General features: G+C 40.0%; 1 protein-coding gene across 1 annotated transcript in view; it reads right to left on the bottom strand.

Moving 5' to 3' along the window:
* The window catches only part of LOC110453151 (alpha-1,3-mannosyl-glycoprotein 4-beta-N-acetylglucosaminyltransferase C-like), a 27,611-nt gene extending 18,620 nt beyond the window's left edge, over positions 1-8,991 (bottom strand). The window contains exon 1 of the mRNA XM_021501998.1: positions 8,926-8,991. The gene's annotated coding sequence lies outside the window, so the exon portion shown is untranslated. The remainder of the gene's footprint in view (positions 1-8,925) is intronic.
* Positions 8,992-8,997: the final 6 nt, after the last annotated feature.

The raw sequence follows: 8,997 nt of genomic DNA, 5'->3' as shown, positions 1-8,997 counted from the left end.
CTTTATCGTTCTTGTATAATGATATGATTAATATCGCCCGGGCGGTTAGGAAGGTTACAATAAAAAGTATTAATTTTCAGATCATCTATAACGAGCGGTCAATAATATAATTATGCAACTTATGCTAGTATATTTCCGCCGAGCGTTGCAAGTTGCAACTTGGGGTTTTGCGGAGATGGTAAAATAAAAAACACACTTTAGGGTCAAGATACAAAGTAGACGAGCGTAGCGATGCCAACAAATATTGTTTTAATAAAGAAGATATAGTAAAAATATCAGATAACAGAAACCAACAATATTTGCTAGGATGCCGTATTTGATGCATTTTAAAATGTTAATATGTTCCCATTCCCGGCAGATCAGACCATTTCGGGCCGGCCCGGAAAAGGTCAGTCCGCCGCCAAAAGGGGGGGCCGGGGCCGTTTATAAATGTCCATGCAGCGGGTACGGTTGTAACACTTACAATTATAACATTTAACTGTGCAGTGGTCAGACTTACAATACCTTGTTTCAACACTTGAAAAGCCTTATAAAATATTTTGTAAGGACATCATCTTGTTCTCTAGGCGATTACAAATTTACATTACCTACTGGATCCACATTGTAGAAATTTTACAAATTGTTATTAGATGTCGGGGGGATGGGGGAAGGATTGATAGTTTCTTTTTTTGTTTTTCATTTGATATCGGACGAATAATTAGCATTGTAAGATAAATATTACTTCAAGCTTCAGTCACATTTGCGCTGATTTCAGAAAAGGCGCCCGAGTGAGGAGTTTTTTGCAAAAATCGGCCGACAAGCTGGGGAACCAAAAGGACGCCTGTAAGTAAATTGTGTGTAGCTATTGTATAGCTACAATAACTCAATGACGCATTTGGTAATAAGTAACACCACAGCCGAATACGTCAATTTGTAGATGCACGAGTACCACCGTCATCGCGTACACGCCTTTTCTGAGATCAAAAAAGAATTACTTGTCATGACGCATTCAGTGCTTTGCCAACTACCGAAAGCTCAAAAAGCATTAAATACAAAAACACTTCCTGTAGACTTCATTTCATTGATAAATACCTGTTGATTTACTTACACAAAACGCAAACTATGAATAAAATATAAAACATAGATCACTAGGCGTCTATATACATATAATGCGATGGAGCACGGACAAACTTTGAGGATTGTTCTTTTTGATTTGCAAGCGATCAATACTGGTCCACGTGTTGTACCTTAACTCATTGTGTTTGTTAAACTAACACAATGGGTGTAACACATGTCTCAAATCGATTATTCCAATTGTACGTTAGTAGACCGTCAAATGCAACTTCACCCGAGGGTCACAACATCAGTGTGTGATCAATATGTAGATGTATACAAAGAAACAGTCTGTCTGTTTATATCCGTACGGTCGTTATTGTGTTAGACTGACACGATAGAACAGCTGTATATCACCACAGTAGATATGTAAGGTGATCAGTATTATTGGTCACAGGGGTAACACAACAATATCTTAATTACCAAAATTAACCCAACGGCAAAGTCACGTACGGAATGTAGCAAGGCTGTGGGTCGTAGATCTCTGAAAATGGTCAATTCATATTGAATATTCATGTTTAATCATCTGGGCCCGTATTCATGAAACCGTTCTCATGCTCAAGCATGGATTTTGTGCTCAAGCCGAATTTCTTGTTCCGGTTATAAATTAATAAAAAAAATATATTTTTTTTGCCAACGATTTGAAAATCTGTTTCGAATGTAACAATTGACTTTTTGATGTTTGACATGATTTAAGTGAGTTACAAGAAAGCTTGTTTGAGCACAGAACCATACTTGAGCATGAGAACGGTTTCATGAATACGGGCCCTGACATTTTTTCTCCCCCATTGGCGGCCTTGGGACTAAAGACAACTAAGGAAACGACATTTCTCTATCTGTCAATACCTTACAGTACGATCACTTAATCGATAGATTATACATGTACTAATGGGTGGTTCCAAGAGCTTCACTATACGGCTTTGAAAATTGTTTCATAGTTTATAAATCTACAGTACAAACATGACCAAGATAATTGACAAAAGAACCGGGAGAGGATTAATCGGATTATGGTCGAAAAAACAAAGTGAAAATACATACCACTTTCAACAACACCCTACAGCAAAATCAAAGTCGAAATCACAACGATCTGCATTAACGAAAGCAAAAGTATTGCAATATTATAAAGTACTCTAATAACTGTCACGACAAATGATAGGCGTTAATATACTCATGGTACGGTCACCCTCTAGTGATGTTGTCATAGATCCTGACAGATGTTAGTGTACTTTATATTTATAGAACGGTCACCCTCTAGTGATGTTGTCATAGATCCTGACAGATGTTAGTGTACTTTATAGTACGGTCACCCTCTAGTGGTGATGTAATAGATCCTGACAGATGTTAGTGTACTTTATAGTACGGTCACCCTCTAGTGATGTTGTCATAGATCCTGTCAGATTAAAGTGTACTTTATAGTACGGTCACCCTCTAGTGATGATGTAATAGATCCTGACAGATTTAAGTGTACTTTATAGTACGGTCACCCTCTAGTGATGATATCATAGATCCTGACAGATGTTCGTGTACTTTATAGTACGGTCACCCTCTAGTGATGATGTCATAGATCCTGACAGATGTTAGTGTACTTTATAGTACGGTCACCCTCTAGTGATGATGTCATAGATCCTGACAGATGTTAGTGTACTTTATAGTACGGTCACCCTCTAGTGATGATGTCATAGATCCTGACAGATGTTAGTGTACTTTATAGTACGGTCACCCTCTAGTGATGATGTCATAGATCCTGACAGATGTTAGTGTACTTTATAGTACGGTCACCCTCTAGTGATGATGTCATAGATCCTGACAGATGTTAGTGTACTTTATAGTACGGTCACCCTCTAGTGATGATGTCATAGATCCTGACAGATGTTAGTGTACTTTATAGTACGGTCACCCTCTAGTGATGATGTCATAGATCCTGACAGATGTTAGTGTACTTTATAGTACGGTCACCCTCTAGTGATGATGTCATAGATCCTGACAGATGTTAGTGTACTTTATAGTACGGTCACCCTCTAGTGATGATGTCATAGATCCTGACAGATGTTAGTGTACTTTATAGTACGGTCACCCTCTAGTGATGATGTCATAGATCCTGACAGATGTTAGTGTACTTTATAGTACGGTCACCCTCTAGTGATGATGTCATAGATCCTGACAGATGTTAGTGTACTTTATAGTACGGTCACCCTCTAGTGATGATGTCATAGATCCTGACAGATGTTAGTGTACTTTATAGTACGGTCACCCTCTAGTGATGATGTCATAGATCCTGACAGATGTTAGTGTACTTTATAGTACGGTCACCCTCTAGTGATGATGTCATAGATCCTGACAGATGTTAGTGTACTTTATAGTACGGTCACCCTCTAGTGATGATGTCATAGATCCTGACAGATGTTAGTGTACTTTATAGTACGGTCACCCTCTAGTGATGATGTCATAGATCCTGACAGATGTTAGTGTACTTTATAGTACGGTCACCCTCTAGTGATGATGTCATAGATCCTGACAGATGTTAGTGTACTTTATAGTACGGTCACCCTCTAGTGATGATGTCATAGATCCTGACAGATGTTAGTGTACTTTATAGTACGGTCACCCTCTAGTGATGATGTCATAGATCCTGACAGATGTTAGTGTACTTTATAGTACGGTCACCCTCTAGTGATGATGTCATAGATCCTGACAGATGTTAGTGTACTTTATAGTACGGTCACCCTCTAGTGATGATGTCATAGATCCTGACAGATGTTAGTGTACTTTATAGTACGGTCACCCTCTAGTGATGATGTCATAGATCCTGACAGATGTTAGTGTACACTATAGTACGGTCACCCTCTAGTGATGATGTCATAGATCCTGACAGATGTTAGTGTACTTTATAGTACGGTCACCCTCTAGTGGTGATGTAATAGATCCTGACAGATTTAAGTGTACTTTTTAGTACGGTCACCCTCCAGTGGTGATGTCATAGATCCTGACAGGTGTTAGTGTACTATAGTACGGTCACCCTCTAGTGATGATGTCATAGATCCTGACAGATGTTAGTGTACTTTATAGTACGGTCACCCTCTAGTGGTGATGTAATAGATCCTGACAGATTTAAGTGTACTTTTTAGTACGGTCACCCTCCAGTGGTGATGTCATAGATCCTGACAGGTGTTAGTGTACTATAGTACGGTCACCCTCTAGTGATGATGTCATAGATCCTGACAGATGTTAGTGTACTTTATAGTACGGTCACCCTCTAGTGGTGATGTCATAGATCCTGACAGGTGTTAGTGTACTATAGTACGGTCACCCTCTAGTGATGATGTCATAGATCTTGACAGATGTTAGTGTACTTTATAGTACGGTCACCCTCTAGTGGTGATTTCATAGATACTGACAGATGTTAGTGTACTTTATAGTACGGTCACCCTCTAGTGGTGATGTCATAGATAAAGAGTATTTGTACGTAATAAGGATATCTACCAGTGATAATGTTACCAGGAACACTAAAATAGTGATTACGTTACATTGTGATAAGTTACCAGGAACGCTAATACCGTGATAAGTTACCAGGAACGCTTACACCGTGATTACGTTACGAGGAACGCTAACACCGTGATTACGTTACCAGGAACGCTAACACCGTGATTACGTTACCAGAAACGCTAACAATGTGATTACGTTGCTAGCAACATATTGGGAAAATGCTGTTCTTTTGGCCCCTACTTGTGTTTCGTTGGTTTAGACACACTCGCTCCCTACTTATACCAACTGGAGTTATTTATTTAAAGCAACACAATGCGGCAGCCATTTGTTTACTTTTATTATGTCTGAACGTGAAATTACGAGTGGCTTACGACAGGTATTTATTGGCGTACAGTACGTGCGGTTTATGGCGTAATTTACGGGTACCCGTAACTTATTTACGTTCACTAGTAACACACGCGTGCGTTGTGAAACGGACAAAAAAACTTACGTACGGTTTACGGATAATAGTAAATTTACGTTCGCGTCGGGAAACGTCACCCAGGAACGCTAACACCGCGATTACGTGACAAGGAACGCTATACTCGCGATAACGTGACCAAGAACGCTTAAACCGTGATTACGTTACCAGGAACACTAACTCCATAATTATGTTACAATTAACGCTAACACTGTGATAACGTAACCAGAAACGCTAACACCATGATTACGTTACCGGGAACGCTAACACCGTGATTACGTTACTGGGAACACTAACATCGTAATAATGTAACCTGGAACACTTACTACGTAAATAAGTTACTAGGAACACTAACAACGTGATTACGTTACTAGAAACGCTAATGCCGTGATTACGTTACCAGGAACACAACCACAGTGATGAAGTTACCCGTGATAACGTTACCAGCCGTTACCAGCAACGCTATCACCGTGATTACGTTACTCATGAACACTTACACCATGATGACGTTACTAGGAACGCTGACACCGTCATAATGTTACCAGGAACACTTACTCTGTGATTACGTCACCAGGAACGCTAACACCGTGATTACGTTACCAGGAACACGTATGCCGTGATTACGTTACCAGAAACGCTTACACCATGATTACGTTACCGGGAACGCTAACACCGTGATAACGTTACTAGGAACACTTACACCGTGATTACGTTACCAGGAACACTTACACCGTGATAACGTTACTAGGAACACTAACATCGTGATTACCTTACTAGGAACACTAACAATGTGATTACGTTACCAGGAACACTAACACCTTGATTACCTTACCAGGAACGCTAACATCGTGATATTGTTACCAGGAACGCTACTAACACCATGATTACGTTACCGGAAACGCTAACACAATGATTACGTTACCGGGAACGCTAACACCGTGATAACGTTACAAGGAACACTTACACCGTGATTACGTTACCAGGAACACTAACACCGTGATAACGTTACCAGGAACACTAACACCGTGATAACGTTACCAGGAACGCTAACACCGTGATAACGTTACCAGGAACACTTACACCGTGATTACGTTACCAGGAACGCTAACACCGTGATTACTTTGTTTGTTTGTTTGTTTGTTTGATTTTGTTTAACGTCCTATTAACAGCTAGGGTCCGTGATTACGTTACCAGGAACATTAACACCGTGATAACGTTACCAGGAACACTAACACCGTGATAACGTTACCAGGAACACTTACACCATGATTACGTTACTAGGAACACTTAACACCGTGATTACGTTACCGGGAACGCTAACACCGTTATTACGTTACCAGGAACACTTACACCATGATTACGTTACTAGGAACACTTAACACCGTGATTACGTTACCGGGAACGCTAACACCGTGATAACGTTACTTGTAACACTTACACCGTGATAACGTTACCAGGAACACTTACACCGTGATTACGTTACCAGGAACACTAACACCGTGATAACGTTACCAGGAACACTTACACCGTGATAACGTTGCCAGGAACACCAACACCGTGATTACGTTACTTGCAACACTAACATCTTGAGTACGTTACCAGGAACGCTAGCACCGTGATTACGTTACCAGGAACGCTATCGCTTTCACTGTGAATATAACTATTATGTGTAAAACAAACATATACAGGAATGAGAAGAACGGGAAAATGATGGGTTTGAATTCGGTTACGAGGCACAGACATATTTACCAAATACCGAAGTAACTGGGTGATAACTTTGATATGTATTAACTCTGTCCACCTTTTACATGTTAAATTAGTTAGCACTTTACAGCGACCGTTTGATGGCGATCAAAACACATTTTCTTGTGTTGTAATGATTACATATACGTTCTTGTAAACACGCTACCTCGGTCTCTTTGTCATAACAGTTCTCGCACTACTGGTGTTTGACAGAGAAAGCTGACAAAACTTTGTCATACTTCCACTGGAAACAGGCACACTGGAGGATCGCCTCGTAACAAAGGATGTCCAGGGCCGCTCTCATTTCTATCAATCCAAATGGTTGGACCGGTTGGATAAGAGTTAATAAGGTCGGACCTAGTAATTTGGTATTGTTTTCAGGCGAGCCTTGACAAAGCCTTACAAGACTTGCATCAACATTTGTAGGTCCTCCAGGGCTTATACCCAAAAGGGTTACTTTTTAAAACCGACAACCCAGTTGTTCTGCTAAAACGACCAGGCCCCCGGCATTTGAAACTGCTAAGAAAGCTGACAGCGCTTTGTCGTACTTAGTTTCCGCTGGAAACAGGCAAATTTGAGGATCGCCTCGCAACAAAGGATGTCCAGGTACACAAAGGGATGACAGAAATGGGTTCACACCATAACCTGGGAAGGGAGAGTTGGAAGTGTTAAAAACGGTTAATCGGTATACATAGGGGGTCATTGTGAGGATTTTATTAACCTGATATTCGAAACAGTAGGAAGTTGTACAAATTTGCCTGCAAAAGATAATCAATGCGGATAGCAGACATGAAACATATAGCCTCAATTAAGTATTCGCTGACCTTTTGTTGACCCCGTCCCTCAACACCGTCGATTGCAATCATGATCTATAATATATGTAGTTCTTAACCTAATGAAACTATGAACGCATTAATGCCTTAATCTAGCTCTAATGACTGAAAGTAACTTCACCGAAGGGACACTTCGATATATCACCGACAGCTTTCGTTATGGATTATTATACCTTTACTGAGTTTTCCCTATATAAAAACTATACGATAAAATGTCCTATTTCCCTAAAATCGTGTAAATCCCTCCATCTGAGGGCTACTCCCTCCCCAAAATAGGACTACTCCCTGCAAGAAAGGACTACTCCCTGGCAGAAATGGGACTACTCCCTCATGAATATTTGTAGGCGCCACTGGAAATAGTTTTTCACCTCGGGGGAACATAAATTTGCTATTTCCCTCATACCCATTCTATAACTGTATAGTAAGTCCCGTTCTAAAAGTCAACATCCCCCTCCTCTCCTTGCTGCAATTTCCAAACTCCTGGAGGTCGCTTCACTAATGCCACCTTACTATATGTATCAACCGTCAGCCATCTTCCTCTACCATGTATGATTCTACTTTCTTTTATCCCCATTTGCATTCATCTCTACATTTAAAATATTATTTCGCTAGTTAAATCGAACACGAAACGTTCTGCGGACAAATTAGCATATTCTTTTACTAAGAGCTGTTTAGATCTGTTTGCGTGTTGAATTTAATCCAGTGTCAGGTTTACATGCAAATAGATTGAAAAGCTCCGACATAGGGACCCTTGTATTAATACCATATATTAGCTAATGTGATTGCAGTTGTGTAAAGTATCATGTTACCGATATCGTCTTTCTACTGATGTATAAGTGTTTGGGTTTAGCCAGGCCAGCCAACGGCGGTATATACTTAGCACTGCAACAACAAAAACAACAGCATGTGTGTCGCACTTAAAGAGCATCGATATTTATGAAATGAATTACACAGCTGTCATCATCTTTTCATTTTATTAACATTGGGTGTAGAATGCCAACGTTATCCCTTTTAACCGACATACCATTAACCAACTATTAAGTATTTGCATGTAAAAATCGCATAAAAAGTTAAAAAGAATCACTTTCGTATCTTATTATACAAATATACGTATAAAAGAGGAAAGATTTATGGGGCGTGTCGTGAGCGCGTTTACTAGACCAACAGACTAACGCTTTCATAAACACACCTTTATGTGTGGTATTCGGCTCGGTTACAGGACATACATCAATTATTCAGTTACCTGGTGTGAATGTTAGAGAAAGTATATATGTGTGTAAAAGAAAGTGTTAAAAGTAATCAGTGTATACTTACACACATCACTACGGTAAAGAATGAGGACTTGTAATACCAGTGCAACTACGGTAATTCCCGCCAACACACTTA

The sequence above is a fragment of the Mizuhopecten yessoensis genome, unplaced genomic scaffold (assembly GCF_002113885.1).
Source record: "Mizuhopecten yessoensis strain PY_sf001 unplaced genomic scaffold, ASM211388v2 scaffold7147, whole genome shotgun sequence".
Lineage (NCBI taxonomy): Eukaryota > Metazoa > Mollusca > Bivalvia > Pectinida > Pectinidae > Mizuhopecten > Mizuhopecten yessoensis.
This window is presented reverse-complemented; position numbering and strand designations above follow the sequence as displayed.